The sequence below is a fragment of the Bos taurus genome, chromosome 26 (genome assembly GCF_002263795.3).
Source record: "Bos taurus isolate L1 Dominette 01449 registration number 42190680 breed Hereford chromosome 26, ARS-UCD2.0, whole genome shotgun sequence".
NCBI classification, from domain to species: Eukaryota; Metazoa; Chordata; class Mammalia; order Artiodactyla; family Bovidae; genus Bos; species Bos taurus.
Window position 1 is genome coordinate 21,528,687 of NC_037353.1, and position 19,085 is coordinate 21,547,771.

At 47.4% G+C, this 19,085-nt stretch overlaps 1 long non-coding RNA gene across 1 annotated transcript; it reads right to left on the reverse strand.

The window, feature by feature from the left end:
• Positions 1-11,344: 11,344 nt before the first annotated feature.
• LOC104975965 (uncharacterized) lies at positions 11,345-18,190 on the reverse strand. Its single transcript, XR_001495178.3, has 2 exons — positions 14,427-18,190; positions 11,345-12,263 (listed from the first exon to the last, which is right to left on the reverse strand). It is a non-coding gene; the product is annotated as an uncharacterized lncRNA (long non-coding RNA).
• Positions 18,191-19,085: the final 895 nt, after the last annotated feature.

Below are 19,085 nucleotides of genomic sequence, written 5' to 3' on the forward strand. Positions count from 1 at the left end.
GGGTGGGGGAGGACTGCCGTCAGATTATTAATGGCCATGCGTTGACTCAATTAAATCCAGCCTGCTTTTGTTGGCAGGCCTCCGCAATTATGCATCTCATTACGGGCGGCCGCCCAAATGCATCCTGGGAAGAGACCAGAACTCCAAATTAACTTTTCTTGGCGCTGCGGGGGCTGGTTGGCCGGCACTGCCTGCATGGCAGCCAATCAGTGTTGGCTCCAAGGGGGGCGGGGTCAAAAGAAGGGCGAAGGTAGGGGGAGGGTAGGCTGTCTGGTCTGGGGTGGGTGGTCGATAGGGTGAGGACCTGTGCGTCCATCTAGAATTTAACTCACAAGCCCACCTCACCCTCATCCTTATGGTGCCTGCCTGGGTGTTTGAACTCAGTCTTGGAGGGAGTCTCAGCCTTGTCTGTACTCCCTCTGTGGTGAGGTCACCTCAACGCTGAGCACAAAGAACCAGGGATTCCAGGTCCTGTTAGTTCCCTCACCTCCCTATCCATGCATGACCTGGACTAAATCAATGTAATTGCAGGACTGCACCAAACCCACAAGAAAGTCAGGGGTGAAGGTGCAGAGAGGGTATCCTTCTGGATTCCGGAAGATCACTCTGGAGATTGGCCAGCCTGGCTTCTGCCCTGCTGGGTGTTGCTCGCATCAGGGTGTGTATGTTTGTGTGTGTGTGTGCCCTCTCACAGCCTGCCTCTGCAGTTATACCACCAGTATAAAGCGCTTCATTAACCTGTCAATCAAAGCCCTCTCTCCAGCTCTTGTGTTCTGCCCTCCAATAACCCATATGTATGTATGCTCTGGCACATTTTGCCATCCTGGGACTACTTGGCATTGCCCAGTCTCTCCCTACACAAATATGGCTCCTGTTGCCTCCCTCACAACCCCTAAACATTCACACCTTACCCGGAAGAGTCCCAGTGTTACCTATGTGTAATATGTGTGTATGTAGAACATTATCTTATTGTTTGAGTGGCCTTGCTCCAAGCCATGCATTCATGAGCAATGGATGCTTTAAAATCTAGAGCACCCTGGACTAGTATGAGATCTAGCTCTGAACTGTGTGACCTTGGAATTGTCACCTTCCCTCTCTGGGCCTCACGGGGCATCATCTGTGTTAGGTCAGCTGGTTTGGGTCAGATGATCTCTGATGTCCTTCCTCCCTCTGGCCTTCTGAGTTCAGATGGGTGTGGTTGACGCTCGACCTTCAGAGTTGTACACATGTGTACGTGGTACATGTCCTTTCTCATCTGTTTTCCCTCCCTGGGAGCCAAAAGGTGGTGGAGGGGGGCAGGAGGCTGGCTTCAGGAAGACCACCAAAGCCCACAGGTTGCTCTTGACCCCATGTCCCTCTCTGAGATTTCACCTTCCACCATCCACTAGAGTCCACTCATAGGAAGAACACTTACTTTGATTAAATGTCTACAGGGCGGCAGACATGCCTTTCTAAGGCAGGCACTCATGTGTACCCAAGCAGGTGTGGGCCCGGACAATGCCCACCCTTGTAGACAGGTGCCCTCAACAATAAGGGTCACCTAATGGTCCCAAGTTTTCCAGTTATGGGATCCTGGTCTTGGTCCCACTTGCCAGCCCCATCCGTGGGGGAAAGGAAAGAAGGGTTGTCTTCCATGAAGGGGGGGCCTCTGTTCACCCCACTTGTGGTTTCTTTATTGTGTGTTAATGAAACCCTGTTTCTTCTGGGTGTTTAATTCTTTCCATCTATTATGTTTAGACAACTCATTAACAATCATTCGTTATAATTAGACTTCAATTTTAGGCTCCTTTCTCAGGGGAGACAATGCAAAGCTTTTACACATATTTGCATCATAAACAGCCTCCAAATCTCTGGGTGCCACCCCTGCCCTGTCCCACTCCAGCACCTGACCCTCCTTTTCTCTCCTTCCTTCCCTCCCTTCTGCCCGCCCCCTGCTCCAAATATCTGCTTGAGGGTGGAGAAAGGAGAATGAAGTGTGCTTAGAAGGCCCTCAGATCCTGCCTGGCCTTTGTTGAATGACACTAATGTGCCAATATGAGAGATGGGTTTCCCTGGACCCAGATCCCTCCCTCAGACTGGCAAAGCATGGCACTGGGCTTTCGTGCCCTCCAGTTCTCCCCAAGACCCCTGTGGCTGCTGGTTCTTTGTGTGTTCCCAGGTGGTTTCATATACACAGAGATATGCCTGCCCACACCAGACACATATAGCCACTTGGGGATTGTGGAGGGAATCTCTGTCGAGGATTTTTCTTTTTCTGTTTCTAAACTGAGGCATTGGTTGCCACCAACCCCAAATTCCTTTAAGTTTGGTCCCTTTAAGACTCTGATCCCTTTTAGTCTTTATTTGCTAAATCAGAGGTTCTCTATTTGATGAATGAATGTTTGTTGAGAGAATGAATGAAAGAGTTTTAGTGGAAATTGTATGAGTATGAAGATAAGACACACTTGATTCAAATCCTTGCTCTGTAACTGACTGGCCATGTGGCCCTGGCTCCTGCTTTGACCTCTCTGAGCCTCAGTTTATTCATCTGCAAAATGAGGATAATAATGTCTACTTTACAGGTAGATGTTTGTGAGGATGAATGGAGACGGCTAAAAATGTAAAGTACGTGCATTTTATAGGTACTTGACCTATGGTGGCTATAATAATTAGTACTGGTGAATAATTATATTAATAATTTATAAGTAATTATAATAATAATCCCAGGAAGAGGTCTCATGGGTCATTCTCTGCAACTTCCCTTCCCATGGATTGTATTCTCTACAGCATCCTCAGTGAGTGTTGTTGAATACTTCAGCGATGGGGACCTCAGCACGGTCCTCTTCTATTATTGGGCAGACCTTATTACCAGAAAGGTTTTCCTCAGGTCCAGTTACAATGAGGATCCTTGCAACCTTTCCCATTAGCCCTAGATCTGACCTTTGGAGCCTCTGGAAATCTGTCTCCTATTCAGTGGGTACCTTAGGAGGTCCCCATCAGGGAGGAGAGAGAAGAGGGCAGGAGAGAGGGCAAATGCTGTGATGGGGTAGGACCTTCAGGAGGAGGCAGAGAGGCTAATGGGAGAATCAGGGTTGGGGTATGGCTGGACCTCTCAGAGGCTGTGGGAACCAGAGGGAGCCCAGGAGGGGCGACAGAGACAGAGAGGGGATGCTGGGGGAGAAGGATTTTCTATCAACAAAACAGCAGGACAGCTTCTGGCTGGTCTCTGGAAACATCTTCATCCGGTGCCTGAGGCCAGCTCTGAGCTCCTTTTAGCTCATTACTAGCAATTAGTCCTCTGGGCCCAGCCTGAGGGAGGGGGGCACTATTAGCTCTCACTCCCCTGGACACACACACACACCATGAATCAAGCTGACAACTCTGCCCGAGCCTGCCCTCCTGGCCCTGCTATGTGTGTGAAATGGGATGCACACGTCTACAAGGATGCAGTGTGTGAATGCACACGTGTCCATGTGAAGCTGTCACATGGCAGAAAGTGCGAGAACACGTGCACAGCAGTGTGAATGTGAGTGTGCATATGAGCAAGGAATGTGTGTGCACTTGTGAGAGAGATGGACATATGCATGCCCAGTGGGAGAACGTGTTAATGCCCAAATGAGCATGTGAGCACAGAACGTATGCATGGGCAGAACATATGTGTGTACATGTTGAGGATGGGCATTGAGAAGGGATGAACTGGATGTGGGAACTTGTGACTACATGGGTTTCTGTTTCCTTGGGAATCCTGAACCAAATGGCTGATTTAGGGGGTTAGGTTTCAGAAAGGAAAAGGAAAAGATTCCTGCCTCAATCCATCTCAGAAGTTCTGCTCCTTAGGGGGCCCTGTCCTCTAGGAAAAAAAGGGCCCTTTTGAAGTGAATCCCAGGGAGGGACCCCCAGAATTGCTCTCCTCCCAAACCCTTTCCTTCCCAGGAACTTTAGCTTAACTCCGTCCAACAGAAATATCAATAAAATGTGTGTGGGCCACATACACAATTTAAATTTTTCTAGTGGCTATATTTTAAAAAAACATTAAAAGAAACAGATGAAATGAATTCATTTCATTTTATCAAGTTTTAAATTAATATGTAGTTACAATTTAAATAAATATTTAAAATATAGCTCAAATAAGACCATCTTAGCATGTAGCCAATATTTTTAAAGTGAAAATGAGACATTTTACCTTTTTTATCAATACTAACTCTTTAAAAATCAGTGTGCATTTTTTGTTTGCAATACATTTCCATCGGGATTAGCCATGTTTCAAGCACTCAGTGGCCACATGTGGCGCATGGCTGGACTGGCTTGGCTGGTTCCCCCCCTCCCCTGCCCCCCGCCCCCGTCAGTGAAGGGTGCTGTGTGTGCCAGTGAGGAGATAAAGGAGAAATCAGGGCTGCACTCTTCATTCTAACTCTATCTCAGAGCCTGCCCTTGCAGGGTCTTCCGGCTCCTTTCTCCACTGACTGATTCCCAGGTCACAGAGGAGACACATGGATTCAGTCTCAGAGTCTTACTCTAGGAAGTTTTTCCATTAATCTCACTTCTGTGCTTCCTACTGCAGGGGACTAAGACTCATGACTTTCAGTTTTGAATGTCTTGTGCAACTCATTCTCAAGAGGCCCCCTACACCACCTCCCATTCTACTCCATCTAAGAGACTTTGGGGTGGGAGGAAAGAACCAGTAGAAACTGCAGTGGGCAGGGAGGGGAGATGGGAGAAGGGAAAGCCTAGAAAAGCCCTAAGTCTAAGAGAGGTGGATGGACTAGAAAGTGACCACAGAATAAAAGCAAAATTTCTAGAAGGTAATTCTTCAGCATCTTAGCCCCCTTACCCCTTCAGATTTTCAATCTCAGCCTCTTAGATTTCTCGGGCCTATTTAGGCCACCCCCATCCCTTTATTTCCCTCACTTCTCAGCCTCTTATCACCTGCACCTCTTGGCCTCTGTAGCTCTCCATCAGCTTCTCAATCCTTCACCCTTCAGCTCGCTACCTGCTCCCACTCATTATTTTCCATTCGAGCCCCAGCCTAGAGTGCTGGGACTGGGGAAAATTTGAGGAGTAGAGACCCGGAATGGGGTGTGAGGGCCTAAGCCAGCAGCATCTCCAAGAGAGAGATGGAAGCAAGACCCTCCCAGTCCCCTCCCATCCTCTTACCCCTCCTCCCAACCCCTCCCCCACGGGCCTGCAGTGATTCCACAGTCTCAGGGCTTGAGGGTCTCGGGGCCCCTCGCTAATGTAAGGTTATTGTAATTGATATGAAGGTAATTGATAATGTGTTACGGTGAATAATGTCTTCAATTTTCTGCTAAATCCCATTTTTGTAGCCATCTGGGCTCCTCCAACTGCCCCCCTGGGACGCTGGGTAATAGAGAGTAATTATTCTCAAGTCATTTACTTTTTCAAAGTGTTTAGTGCTTATCTGTTTTACAATTAAAATGGAAACGACCCTGATTCACTTCCTTTCTTTTTTATTTAAATAGCACTCACCCCCCCCCCACATACCCCCCACCACACACTTTCAGTCACACACAACCACAGGGGCACACAACACTCCAAGAGACACACACAAACACAGTTACAATATCCTTGTAGGCAGCAAACATGTCCACGTTCAAAGCAAAGAAATACATGTAAATTTTCTTTGCCATTCACACATAGGCACACATACACAACCTTACATTCAGACAAAGAACACAGATTCTGTGACCTGGACATACATACGTAGCCTTTTGCCATTTTCCTTTGGAGTAAGAAGACTGGAGGTGGGCATTGTCAGGGTAAAGGGCAGGGGGATGGAGCCACCTTGAGTGTATGTCTGAGTGTGCAAGGTTACGTTTGAACATGAAAGGTGATCATCTGTGTACCCACATGAATGTGCTCTGCATGTGTATCTCAAAGTTGGGTTCATAGGAGGCTAAAAATGTCCACATTTAAAGCAGTAGTGTGAGAGCACATTCATAGCCTCACTTCTGTGTTTGCATGTGTTACTGGTGCAGGCAGATGTGTGTGTATGGAGCTAGTGTTCACACCCAGTTACACACTAACCAAGAGCCCTAGCGTGCAGTCTCAGCTTGGACACATGTCCCCAGGAGAGCAGTGAAACCAGAATCCAGAGGCGTCTGGCCATGCTGAGTCGGCCCAGGATGAGAGCCTCACCTGGCACTGAAAAGAAACTTGACCCATTTGCTGTAACTGAAAATGTCACAGGAATACAGTCCGTGGAGCGCCAGGAGATGTAAGAGTAGGGGGGAGCTGGGAGGTGAAAAGAGCTTACACTGGCCCCTCAGACACCCCCACCTCCCTCGCCCCCTTCAACCCCACTAACACCTCCAACTGTTGGAGAACCTCCTCACAGGCCTTCCTGCTGCCTGGCCCTTTACCCTCTTACTGGCCTCTCACGGAGCCCTGATTCTGGTTGGAGGTGTGGAGAAATGAGTGGTCCTCAATGACTGGAGCTTCTTGGCCTTCCCTTGGGCTCCTTCCCACAGTGGGTGCTCTGTGAACACATCACCCGTGGTGAGGCACTGACCTTGGGGAACCAAAAAACAAGATCATACATACCCCAGATCCTTCCACAGTACCAGGTATGACATCTCTCAGATGTCACACAGGCCCAGGGGAGGGCAACGGAGACACTGTACTCAGGACAATCTGGCCCTCAGGTGACTGTGGAGTGGAGGTCCAGAGGTCTGCTTCTCATTATACAGACTGGGACACTGAGTCACAGGGGCAGCCAGGATGGCCATTGACCCCAGGCCATGGACCCTGACACTTGCCTATCTGCTTCATCCCACACCTGCTGTCCCCTGAGTCTCCAGCTGCAGGCACTCCAGACCTCTCTCACACACACCCCCACCCACCGCTGGACAAATGAGGGGCATGGAGGGCAGTGCCGTCCCCCACTTCAGTGCAAGCCCAGGCCAGCGCCTGCAAGGCCCAAAGGACACCAGGTTGCAGGGTAAGGCCTAAGAGAGTACTATTCCCAGAATACACCCCAGCTCACTCCAGCACTCCCCTGGGAAATGCAGCCCACCCCACCCCCTAACCTGGCCCCCTTTCTCCCCCCACCCCCGCTCCCCCCGCCCCCCGCCCGCCCCGTTCTGGTTTTCATTTTGTTGTTTAAACTGGGAGAGTGGCAGCATTATGAGCGCGCAATGTTTCTTTCTGCTTTTTCTCATGTCTCATTTTGTGGGCATCCTTCTTGGCCCTCCTTGCTACTCTCTTGAGAGTCTGTCTCTTTCTCTCTCTCTCTCTTTTTTTTTTTGGTCTCAATCTCTGTTCTGTCTTACCCTGTGTTTCTGGCCCTTCCTCCCCACGTCGCTCCCCCCGCGCCTGCTCCGAGTCTCTCTTTCTGTATTTCAGTCTGTCCTGCTGTCTCTCTCCAGCCTCCTCCAGCTTCCTCGTCTCCTCGCACGCCTGGGTTTCTCGGCTTCTCGGTCTCTGTCTCGGGTTTCCGTCCCTGTCTCTGCCTCGGCCCCTCCCTGACTCCGGCCCCTCACACCTTCGCGGAAAAGTAAACATTTAATTTTTTTTGCTGTTAATAGATTTAATGTTCATTTGTTGGTAGCCCAGGGGCAGAAACGCGTGACATTTCAAATAATTGTTGTTTCAGGGGTATCCTCTGGAGGGAAATGCGGCAAAAGTGTGGAGAAGATTTAAGCAAATGACTGTGTCAGCTTCTATTTACTCCTGACAGGATCGCCGGGGGCACGGCTGCGAGATAACCATTAGCGCGGCCGCCGATAAAGCGGGGAGGCTGCACTTCTAAAGGCTCCGTGGCCATTACGGGAAAGTTAGTGTGAAACATGTTAAATTATCCCCAAAGTGGAGGGAGCGGGGGAGGCGGCGGGGGGAGCGGGCGCCACGAGAGCCGAAGCGCCTCCGCCGGGCCGGGAGCGAGGACGCGCCACTGTCGGGCCGGGCCCCGTTGTCCGCCCGCCCCACCGCCACCAGGGGGCGGCCGCCCGCCGCCCGAGCCTCAGTCTTCCCGCCCAGAAAGTGGGTGGGTGGCCCCGCTAGCGCCTTCCTCGCACTCGCGGGCGCCCGTCAGGTCCGCGTGGCTCTTCTCCCCGCTCCCCTCGGCCCTCGCTCAGCCGTCCCGCAGCCGAACCAGCCCAGGGCGCGAGGTCCTCCAAGAAAGGGACTAATTGTAAGACAGTTGGGACTCCACCCTCTTAGGGTTGCTGCCAGGTCCTAAAGAGCTCCCCCAGGTGTACGCCTGCAACAAACCTACAGTTGCAGGAGCCCAAATGTCAATATGACCACGAATTTGCAGGGCCCCGACTTCACCTCTCAGATCTGCTTCTAAGTAGTGGGGTGGCTCTCTGCAAGTCCTCTTGACCTCAGTTTCCCAATCTGTAAAATGGGAATATCTGTCCCACATACCTCACTCTCTAGACTAGTGGGAACAGTGAGGCCATGTAAACGTGATCCAAGAGGTCATTAAATGCAGTACAAGTGAGGAGTATTGTTATTATCGTGCATTAGTTATTATTAACATCCTGCTGTGTCCACAGGAAATACTTGTGTGCAAGGCCACAAACCTGATGCAACAGTGCGTGGAAAATAAGATCTCGATCACAGCTCTCTCTGAGTTTGGGACTCATTTCTCCCAACCCTCCTCATTTTGCCGCTGTTAAGCTCACTTGGCGTAAATAAACACCTACCGGCTAGTGGAGGGAGTGCTTCAAGACAGCCCCTTCAAAAGCGTACTTACAGCATACCTGCACCAGAGCAGGAACAAAACTGACAGCCCTGTGCTGGGGGCGGTGAGGGGACCATGTGGGGCAGGGGGAGAAGTGAGCAAAGGGGAACAGCTTCCTCCTTGTGGTAATATTATCTCTCAGACTGAGTTTCTTCCCTCCCTTCTTAAAAAAAAATTCTATAAATATATTGAGATTGTACCATCATCTGCATTAAATAGTTTAGGCGTGGAACTCAAATCTGTGGAGCAGTGGCAACTCAGTGCCTTGAGTCATCATTAATACTGCATCTTCACTGGTTTCCAGCACACGTTGGTGTTTCCGGGAACTTGGAAGTTCCTCCAACTCACCCAACACTTTTGAATTCTCCCACGTGTCAGAGCAGCTGAGGGCAAAGGAAAGCCAAGACTGCCTTAGCCTTCCTGAGGTTCACCATCAGGCAGGAAGACAGATTTCTACAAACATCACAATGCCCTATGAGCACTGAAATGGAAGCACACAGGAAGTGCTGCACAGTCAAGGGGGCAGGACTTCCTGAGGGCGTCTGGGAAGGTTTCTTAAAGGAGGTGGCATTTGATCTGGGGCTTTGACAGAAGGCGCAGAGTTTTCCAGGGGAGAGAAATAGGCTGTTACATAGTAACAATAATAATCCCTATGATCACTGCAAATAATGACAAATACAAGGATGATAATAGCACTTCTGTGGCAGGTGCTATATTAGGCACTTCACACTACACTGCTACTTTCGATTTGTCATAACAACTCTTGGGGGAAAATACTATTATGTACCCCCTCTACCTGACTGATAAGGAAGCTAAGACTCAAAGAAATCCAGTAATTTGCCCATGGCCACACAACCATCCTAGTATTGACACTAGATGAAGTAGAATGCCTTCCCCTCTCTGCCTGTCATTCCAAGAGCAACTTTGAAAAGAGGCTGAATTTGCCTCTGATAAAGGTCATGATCCTCTTCTCAACACCTCTTCAGTCATTCAACTGTTTTCTGCTTGTTTTCTAGGTGTTAGGCATTGGTTTGGCACTGGGGGTACAAAAAATGAGATGTAGACCCTGCCCTCATAGAACTCACAGTTCTAATGAGGGAGGAAGACTTACAAGTCAATCAACCACAAAGCAATGAGCAAGATGCGGGTCGGAGCAGCCCAAGATGCCCTGGACCAACAGGAAGGGGTCAAGTGCAGGTATAGCAGGGCTCAGCAAGAATTGAGTTTGGGCAAAAGGAGTTTACAAACCAAGGCAGAGGGCACAATAGATGCAGAAGAGTAGAGATGAGGAAGAATGTGACCCTCTGGTGTGTGGTGTTTGAGGAAGGCAGGGAGGTGGAGAAGGGAGGAGGTTGCATCATGTCCATTGAACGTAACCAGGAAAGGGGCTTGAACTTGATCCTTGGCGTATTATTTTCATAGAGTAAAATCAAGTCAAATAACGGACTCCTCCTTCCTTCATACAGGATCTCAAATTTAAAAGGGATTTTTCAAACCTTATAAATATTAGAAAGTTCTGTGTTTTTTTAATATGGGCCACCAGCCCAAGAGGTGACCAGCCCAAAGAGGGACCAGCCCAATGTCACCTTACTTTAATAAGTGATCATTGGAATTTGGCACCATTTGCTTTCCCTGTCATAATGTCTGTCTCCCCAACAATGCTAGGATATGGTTAGCTTTTTTCCCACAATGGAAATCCCTGAGCCCACATGTTGATCCACATGTTGGCATGATGACGACTGGGGGTACAATGGCAGTGACTGAGTTGGTTCCCACTCGTTTCCTTGCACTGTCCTGGCTCACATCTCCCTTTGACCTCAGGACTCTCAGCAGACACTACTTTACCTTCTACCATCTTTGAAGAACATCTCCTTACTGGGAATGGAGGATAAACACCTTCCAGGAGGTAGATATGGGTTACCGCATTTCTTTAAGAAAGAATTTTCTAATCATCAGAGCTGCCTGAAACCAAAAAGCTTATCTCAGGAAGAAGCAAGTCTCCTACCCTGAAGGAGTTCAAGCAGAAGATCCTCAAAATGAGACTACTATGGGAGCAGTGAAATCCTTGGCCTCTAGTATCATTTGTAGGCCCAAGGCCCTAAGAAGTTTCTCCCCAGAGGAGGATGATTTCAGGCACTTTCAAGAGGGTTATTTTGACTGAGGAAGTTAAAAAATGATTGAGGACGGACTCTGATCTCTTATTATGGGAAGGGGCATTGAGGACAGAGACTTCCCTCCTCAAAAGGTGTCTCCACAGCTGTTCCAGCCTTATCCAAGGATCTCCTTTCCCCTACTGCCAAGCCCATGGACTCTCCAGGGGATACACATCTTCTCACTGTCTTCTCAAAGATGAACATGGATCCAGCAAGGAGCTGGCAAAGGGAGGAAGATGACAGTTTGTAGATATAGAACATTTGATGATATTCAAGCTATATCAAGTTATAGCACATTTGACGATATATTGTCAGCCCCAACACCTTTGATGTGGAGGTTTAATCCTGGGCGGTCCCTAAGGGGATTGGCACCTCACTCATTGCTATGCCCCCTGTGTTGAGTGCAGAGACTGGTGAACAGAAGGCACATAGGAAGCTTCTTTTTCTTCTTTCACCTTTCCTTCCTACACAGGAAATACAGAGAAGAAAGACAAAAATAATGCCCATATAAGTTAGACAACCCCAGTTGCTATTTGAATGACCATTCACCAGACAACTCTTTCTGCCTGTAAATAAACATAGACACAGGTGCATAATATGACACAAACAGGATCAAATTCTATGTTCTGTTCTGTAATCTTCTCTTACATAAAAATATATGATAGATGCCATTCTGTTTCAATGAATATAGAGCTATGTGATTGTTGGCATAACTGAAGTATATTCCACTGTATGATGTATTGAGTCAGTCTTCTGTTGATCCACATTTAGGATATTTCTAGTTTTGCACTGTTTTAAACACACTTGAGATGAATATATTTGTGGACAGATCTTTTCACATTTGTACGATTATCCCCTTAGGGCAAGTTCTTAGAAACAAAAGTATTGGATCGAAAAAATACACATTTTACATTTGGGTATATATTGTCAAACTACCTTCTCAAAAGGTTGTACCACTCTATATTCTTACCATAAGAGGGTATCATCAGTCCTTTACCATTTGCTTAAATAAAAGGGCTCTTTCTTCAAAGGCAAAACAACAACAAAACCCCTAATTCTTCAGACCACTTTGTATGCGTGTGTGTGTGTGTGTGTGTGATTAAGAAGGTTTAAGTAAACCTTCTATACAAATGTGGTTGTGTATCTGTATGTGTTCTATATACAATCACTACCTCATAAGCTGAAGTCCTACATGAAAAGTTCTCTACCAAATCTTTCTCTGCCTCCTCAGTGCAGGGATGAGGTCTGTTGCAGCTTTCCTGGCCCCAAGAATGTGCATTCATTGTCAGTCTTGCTGCTGTTCTTGCAGTCCCCTGGCCAAGGTTGTTAGGAAGAGAGTAGGAGGGAGGCTCGGCTGGGTTTGCTCATGGTGGGACTTCCAGTGTTAATTCACCACAGCTGTGAAGCATAAAACTGGGTCTCCAGCTCTGTGTGGGGGAAACAGTGAACAGATTATCCCAAATCAATACATCTGAGTCAGCTGTAGATCATTCCAGGGGGCTCCATAGGTTAGGGAAAGGGGAGGATGATGCGGTTCAGGGTCTTCCTACTTGTGGTGCCTACTTTACAGATCTCTCCACCATCCCTCTCTCCATATCAGCCCATGGTCAGTCTCCGTCTCATATATATCACCCCTACACTCGCATATTCACATATAGTCCACAACCCATATACTTCCCTTAAAATTGTACTCACATTCTCACAAAATTTGACTATAATAATTTTCATACATTACACCCACATCCTCGCATACAATACATTCATAGAACTTGACGCTTACACACACCCACTTACATAAACACACCCAGTCACCCAATATTCACTCCCCCACAGCCTCACACTGTCATGCTTTGTCCTAAGGAAACCTAGTCACATGTCCCTCCTAGTTATTGTCATTTATATTATTGCAACCACAACTCCATACCCTATATCTCCACCCAACACTCCCCTTTCACACTCTCTCAGAGTCCCACAAAATTCACAGTCATACTCTTAGATCTTACTCAAAGTCTCTTGAACACATCCAGTTACCAGTTTTAGAATGTCTTAGCTCTTCCAGTCTACCCATCTTATTTTACAGAAGGGTTAACTGAAACTCTGAGAAGAAAAACTTGACTAAGGTCACACAATTAGTTAATGGAAAATCTGGGGTGTCAATTCCAATCTCATGACTCCCACACTAGTGCTCTTTCTCCAATGCTTGCCCTTCCCCGATTGTCTCCCTTCCAATCCCCTATGTCAGTCCCCAACACTGACTCTCAGTTCAGTTCAGTTGCTCATTCGTCTCCAACTCTTTGCGACCCCATGGACTGCAGCATGCCAGGCCTCCCTGTCCATCACCAACTCCTGGAGTTTACTCAAAATTATGTCTATTGAGTCAGTGATGCCATCCAACCATCTCATCCTCTGTTGTCCCCTTCTCCTCCTGCCTTCAATCTTTCCCAGCATCAGGGTCTTTTCAAATGAGTCAGTTCTTCACATCAGGTGGCCAAAGTATTGGAGTTTCAGCTCCACCATCAGTCCTTCCAATGAGTATTCAGGACTGATTTCCTTTAGAATGGACTGGTTGGATCTCCTTGCAGTTCAAGGGACTCTCAAGCGTCTTCACCAAAACCACAGTTCAAAAGTGTCAATTCTTAGGCACTCAGCTTTCTTTATAGTCCAACTCTCACATCCATACATGACTAGTGGAAAAACCATAGCTTTGACTAGATGGACCGACATTCAAATAAAACAGACGGCTCTTAAAGAGGCAGGCAGCCAGGTGAATGGAACAAGTATGAATCTGGAATACAAAGAAGCCTGAATTGGAATATCAAATACCTTATGGGGTGATGACAGGGTTCAGAGAGAATGTATGTAAAGCACCTAGCACAGAGTAATAACTGCTAACATTTATTGGACACTTACTATGTGCTAGGCACTATGCCAAGCACTTTATGCATTATCTCATTTAATTTTTACAGTCTCTTTAAGTGTGATTATCTCTTTATCACAGAAAAGGGAAGTGAGGCCTGGAGAGGTTAAATTGCTTGCCCAAGGTCACTCAACTAGTGGGTTTTGAGAAAATCCCCTCTCTGACTCCAAGTCTGGCTTCCATGAATTATATTGTGCTTCTTTCTTTGATAACAAAGGTTTATTTTTTTTTTAACTGAATTCTTGTTCTGCCCCAGATGCTGTGCTATATATACATAGTTTCTAGGTATCTTTATAGATGAGAGAGACTGGGGCCTGGCAGGTGCTCAAGATGACTTTATCATTATGGAGAGAAAGATTCCAGCTTCCAAATCAAATTTAGATCTGTTTTGTCACCAAATAAATTCTTCAGATCATATCATCTTTAGTGGATTTGATCATCCCCATTGATTCGTTCATTTCAAATCAACTCTCTTTTCTTGCTAATCTGTAATCCCCTGTATCTTCCACCCCAGGGCATCACAGGAAGAGGGGTGCTGCTATGACTACATACACAGTTCCTTACTTCCACCCACTAGATGAAGTCATACTCAGGCACAAGTCTTGCATACACTATTAAGGCTACTGTGGTTTAAGCAATTACCAAGAACACTAGGAAGGAGAGTGAAAAATACCTGGGTTCCAGTTCCATCCCTTAGTATAAGACCACAGGAAAATTACTTTCTCTGCCTCAGTTCCTTGCATCTGCGATACTGGAATAGCAAGTCTTCCCTCCCAGGATTGTTCTGAGTTTAAAGTGCTGTAAGATATTATTATAGAAAATCTGGCATACAGTTGGCACTTAAAATTTGCTGCACAGAGATCTCACACACAAAGAAACAATACCAACACTTATGTCAACCCGAGCAGAGATGACCACACAAACTTGTAGACAGACTTGTATAACACACCAAGCTGTAGACCTGCTCAGATCTGCTGATGGTGAGCTGCCAGAGTGGTTGAGAGAAGGGACTCTTAAGTAATCTTGGGCAGGTCACTTAACAGTTCTTTTTAACCAAAAATTTAACAGTTAAAGAGGTTTTCTTGCTTTTCCTTCCCAGAAAGAGTTAACACACACACACACACACACACACACACACACACACACACACACACACACAATGTCATTATCATATCTAAGAAAATTGGCAATAATTCCATAAATCATCAAATACTCAGTCCATATTCAAATATTTCATTTTTTTTACATTTAGCTTGTTAAGTAAGGAACTAAACAAGGTCCACCCACAATGTATTTGATTATTATCTCTCTCTTTCCCTTTTCTTTGAAGAACCTCAGTCATTTGCCCAGAAGAACATCTTAAGTTAAGAAAAAATTTTCAGATTTTTCAAGCTTATTTTTAATGCACAAGTATTACATGAACATATTTTGGGTTATTAAAAGAAAAAATAATGGAAGAAATCAGACATGACAGATAGAGTGAAATTCCCCCCTAACCATCCCCAACTCCAGCTCTTTAACCTGTAGAAGTCTCGGTTTTCTCATCTTTAAAATGGGAAAATCTTTCTTTTTAAGGTTGCTGTGAGTATTAAATTATACAGAGCTTGGAAGCCCTTAGCTCAGTGCCTGGCTCCTGGTAATCTTTCAGTAACACTCGCCTATAATGATTTTTAGTCATTGTTAATATCCCGGCAAACGCAGGAGAGACACCCAACACTGCGTGCGATCAGCACCCTGGACAGAGGTGGCGGCGGCCAGCGCCCTCCCAGCCCAGCCTCTACCACCGCCTACTAGAGGATCTGTAAATAAAGCCGCCTGGCTTCAGGCCGGCCCCGCACGCCGGTGAAGGGGAAAGAAATCCGGGATTTTCCAAGCCGCCTGCTTCGGCAATGGGTCTGGCAGAGACAATTACCCGGATACGCTCCCGCTGGCCTCCCCGAGACCCCGGGTCATTTCAGACTGGGCCCCTGTCCTTGATCAGGAACCAGGGCCAGGCGGGGGTTAGAACCAATGACTCAGTCTCCAGAGTTGCAGAATAGCCACAAGGGGAGGATCACGGAAATCGCCACGGGAGGCCCCTAGGAGATCTTTGCCCGCCACACGGCCCCAGCAGGGGCCCACCCCAGCCCCCTGTTGTCCTTGGGAGTTGTTGGGGGTGGGTACTGGGATGGGGAGAGCGACCTCCGGAAGCCGGCCCAGGGCACAATTAGCAGGGAGCGGAGACGCCCGCGAAGGCTGATTTAATTAGGTGACACGGTGCCAGGCAGGGATGCGGGGGAGGAGGGGGCAGTAGGGGAGAGCAGGGTCAAAACATTTTGTAAAAATCTGTTTCACAAACGCTGCTGCTCCCCTCGGGGCAGAGAGAGATTACAGAGTCTTTGGTGTCGATCAAGGCTGGAAAGAGGCGGCCAGGAGCGTGGGGGCATTGCCTCCTCCTCAGACTATCCCTTTTGTCCAGCCCCCAAAACAGTCCCAGGAGGCAACAAATCCACTGGGTTGTGGGGCACCAAGGGTGAGGGGTGACTTGAGAAGAAGGCCCCTATAAGTAGGAATGAAGTGCTATGGGTCTAATGCACACTCCCCTCCAATGCTCACATGAACATCAGCAGTAGTTGCAGGAAGCATCTACTATCCAAATAAAGATATCGTCTGGTGAGCAGGTACTCTGCCTTTCCTAGCTGTCTGATCTTGGTTATTTATACTCTGTGCCTCAGTTTACTCATGTCCAAAAGAGTAAGAACCCTTCTAGAATTGATGTGAGAAGTAAAGGATTAAACATGTAATAGTAAGCACTCAATAACGTATTATTATTACTACCACCACTACTGTTACTGCTACTACTACTATTGTTTTATTACTCTTAGGTGCCAGGGTAGTTGTATGATATCCTGTGTCCCTAATCCTGCAATGACTATATGCCATAGCTATGATTATCCCCATTTTACAGATGTGGAAAGTGATACTCAGTTTAAGTAACTTGCTATGCCACTGACCTGATCGGGGACAGATCTAGGAATTGAATTCAGGACTATGGTATTAAAGCCTGTACCTTTTCACCATCCCATTGCGGAGCTGCCTCAGTCCCCTACCTGTGATTTTTTATCTCAGTTGACCTCACTGGACCCACCAATATAACCATGCATGCCTTGCCTCACCCTCCCTGGCACAACCAAGCCCATATCCAATAACCACATCTTTGTGTGGTGATGAGTAAAAGGAAGCATACAACACACACACACACACACACACACACACGCACATGTTGCCAGAGACAGTCATACATGATCACCCTCCCAGGTGGTGATCAGAAAGATACTCCCATAGTCACTTCACTCAGAAGTGAAGCAATACTCACAGAGGTACCTACCTGGCACTGATCACATACAGAGTACCCCATCACAAGAGAAAAGGAACTACTGCCTAGAGAAAGAGTTACATCCAGCATCACAGGAGAGATAAAGTAATGTACAAAATAAACAAAGTATGTAGATTTTCACATACAAATCAACCAAAATAGAAAGACATGAACAATTACATACATCATCACCTACACAGGAAGATAGTTTTTTGCAAGACCCCATTTATACTAATATACACAAAAATACATGGTTACAATATATCCACTACCACACAGTCACACCATCTATAGAGCTGTATAGCTATAGCTATACACCCACTATAACATACACAGTACACTCATACCTGAGAGACGTAGCCAGACATAGTATGACACAGAAAGAAAACCAATCATAACCCAGTTCATATAGACATACTCCTCAAACATACCTACACAGATCAGTAATGACACTAATCTCACAGGCACATACACACGCTTGCTCACAAACATACACACACACTGAGTGTCTTCCCAAATCCTCTGGCCAGCTGGCTTCAAGCCAAGACTTTCCTGCCTCCTAAAGTCTTCAGGGCTTGGGGGTCAGTTGATTCCCTTTCTCTCCCTTCTCCCAGCTGAGCCCAGGACAGCAGGGACAAAGTCCTCCAGCACATAAGGGGAGGGTGTTTCTGGACAGCCAGTCTTGAGGATACATTGTCCAACGCCATATCCATTCCAAGCAGGGGACAATCTCTGGGTCTTGGGGGCAGTTCTCCCATCTCCTAAATTCATCCTACCACCATCCCAGCCTCAGGCCCCCAGCATCAGCTTTAGGGAAAGGGTAAATGGATTAATCCGTGACCTCCTTCCCTGGGGAAAAAGGACTCACTCCTCAAGTCTCTCCCCCACCTGTTGTCACCTACCTGTGCCAGGTGTTCAGTCTCAGCAGCTCAGAGCTCCAGCCTGGGCAAGGTCCCGAAGGCAAGTGGGTGGAGCCTGGTTCCATCCTCTGCATGCCCCCCACCTCCCCCACCCCGTTCTGGTTCCCTCTGCAGCTGCCCCCTCCAGCTCTAGGCCCCCTGGGCAGCCCCCTCCTTCCTGCCGCCTGCTCACCCAGTGCTGCATCTCTCCTCTGAAAACCAGACTAGGGACTGGGGGGAGGGGGAAACATCCCAGGAGAGGAAGTGGCATCTGACGGCCCCAGCACCAAACCTGGGGGGCTGCGGAGGGGAGGGAGGAGCAGGGAAGCTTCTCATTGTGTGAGGGAAATTTTATTTTTAACAGATGCTAAGGCAGATGGCGCAGAATTAACAGAAAATGGGAGAGGAAAGAGAGGAAGAACATTACTGACTCCGGAGAGAGTGGACATTAAAAAAATAAAGAATAAGGGAATGAAAACAAGTTTAAGTGCTCTCTCCGGGGGGGTGGGGGGAGGGGAGGGGAGTTGAGAGGCAGAGAGGGACGGAGCAGCGTGGTGATAACCAGAGGCGTGAAATTACAAAAGTAAAATTTGTGGGACTCGGGAGGGGCTGAGAAGGCCCCAGTTTCATTGCAAAACTCACTCAGAAATTACTGATGTGATGTTTGAGCTTTTATCATTAATAATAATCGAGAGGGGAGAAGAAGACAAAAGGACTCAGGGGCTTGGGGTGGGGGTAGTTTGAGACACCAGGAGAGAAGGTGCTTGAGCCATGGGGGAGGGGTGAGAGAAGAATCATCTCTGTGACAGAAAAACTCAGGGAAATACAGCAGAAACAGACAAATGGAGAGACACAGGCAGAATTTTGTAAAAAGGAAGGAGAGGAAGCAAGAGGGAAAGGGAGAAAGAAGGGAAGCTGTAGGGGCTGGGGAGGAAGTGATTGACAGGAGATGCAGAGATGGCCATTGAGACAAAGAGACAATAAAGAGACAGAGATGGGCAGAGGGAACCAGAAAGAAGCAGTGTAGAAACATAAGCACATTAGTGGGCGAGAAAAGTAGCTTCAGAGATGAGAGTCA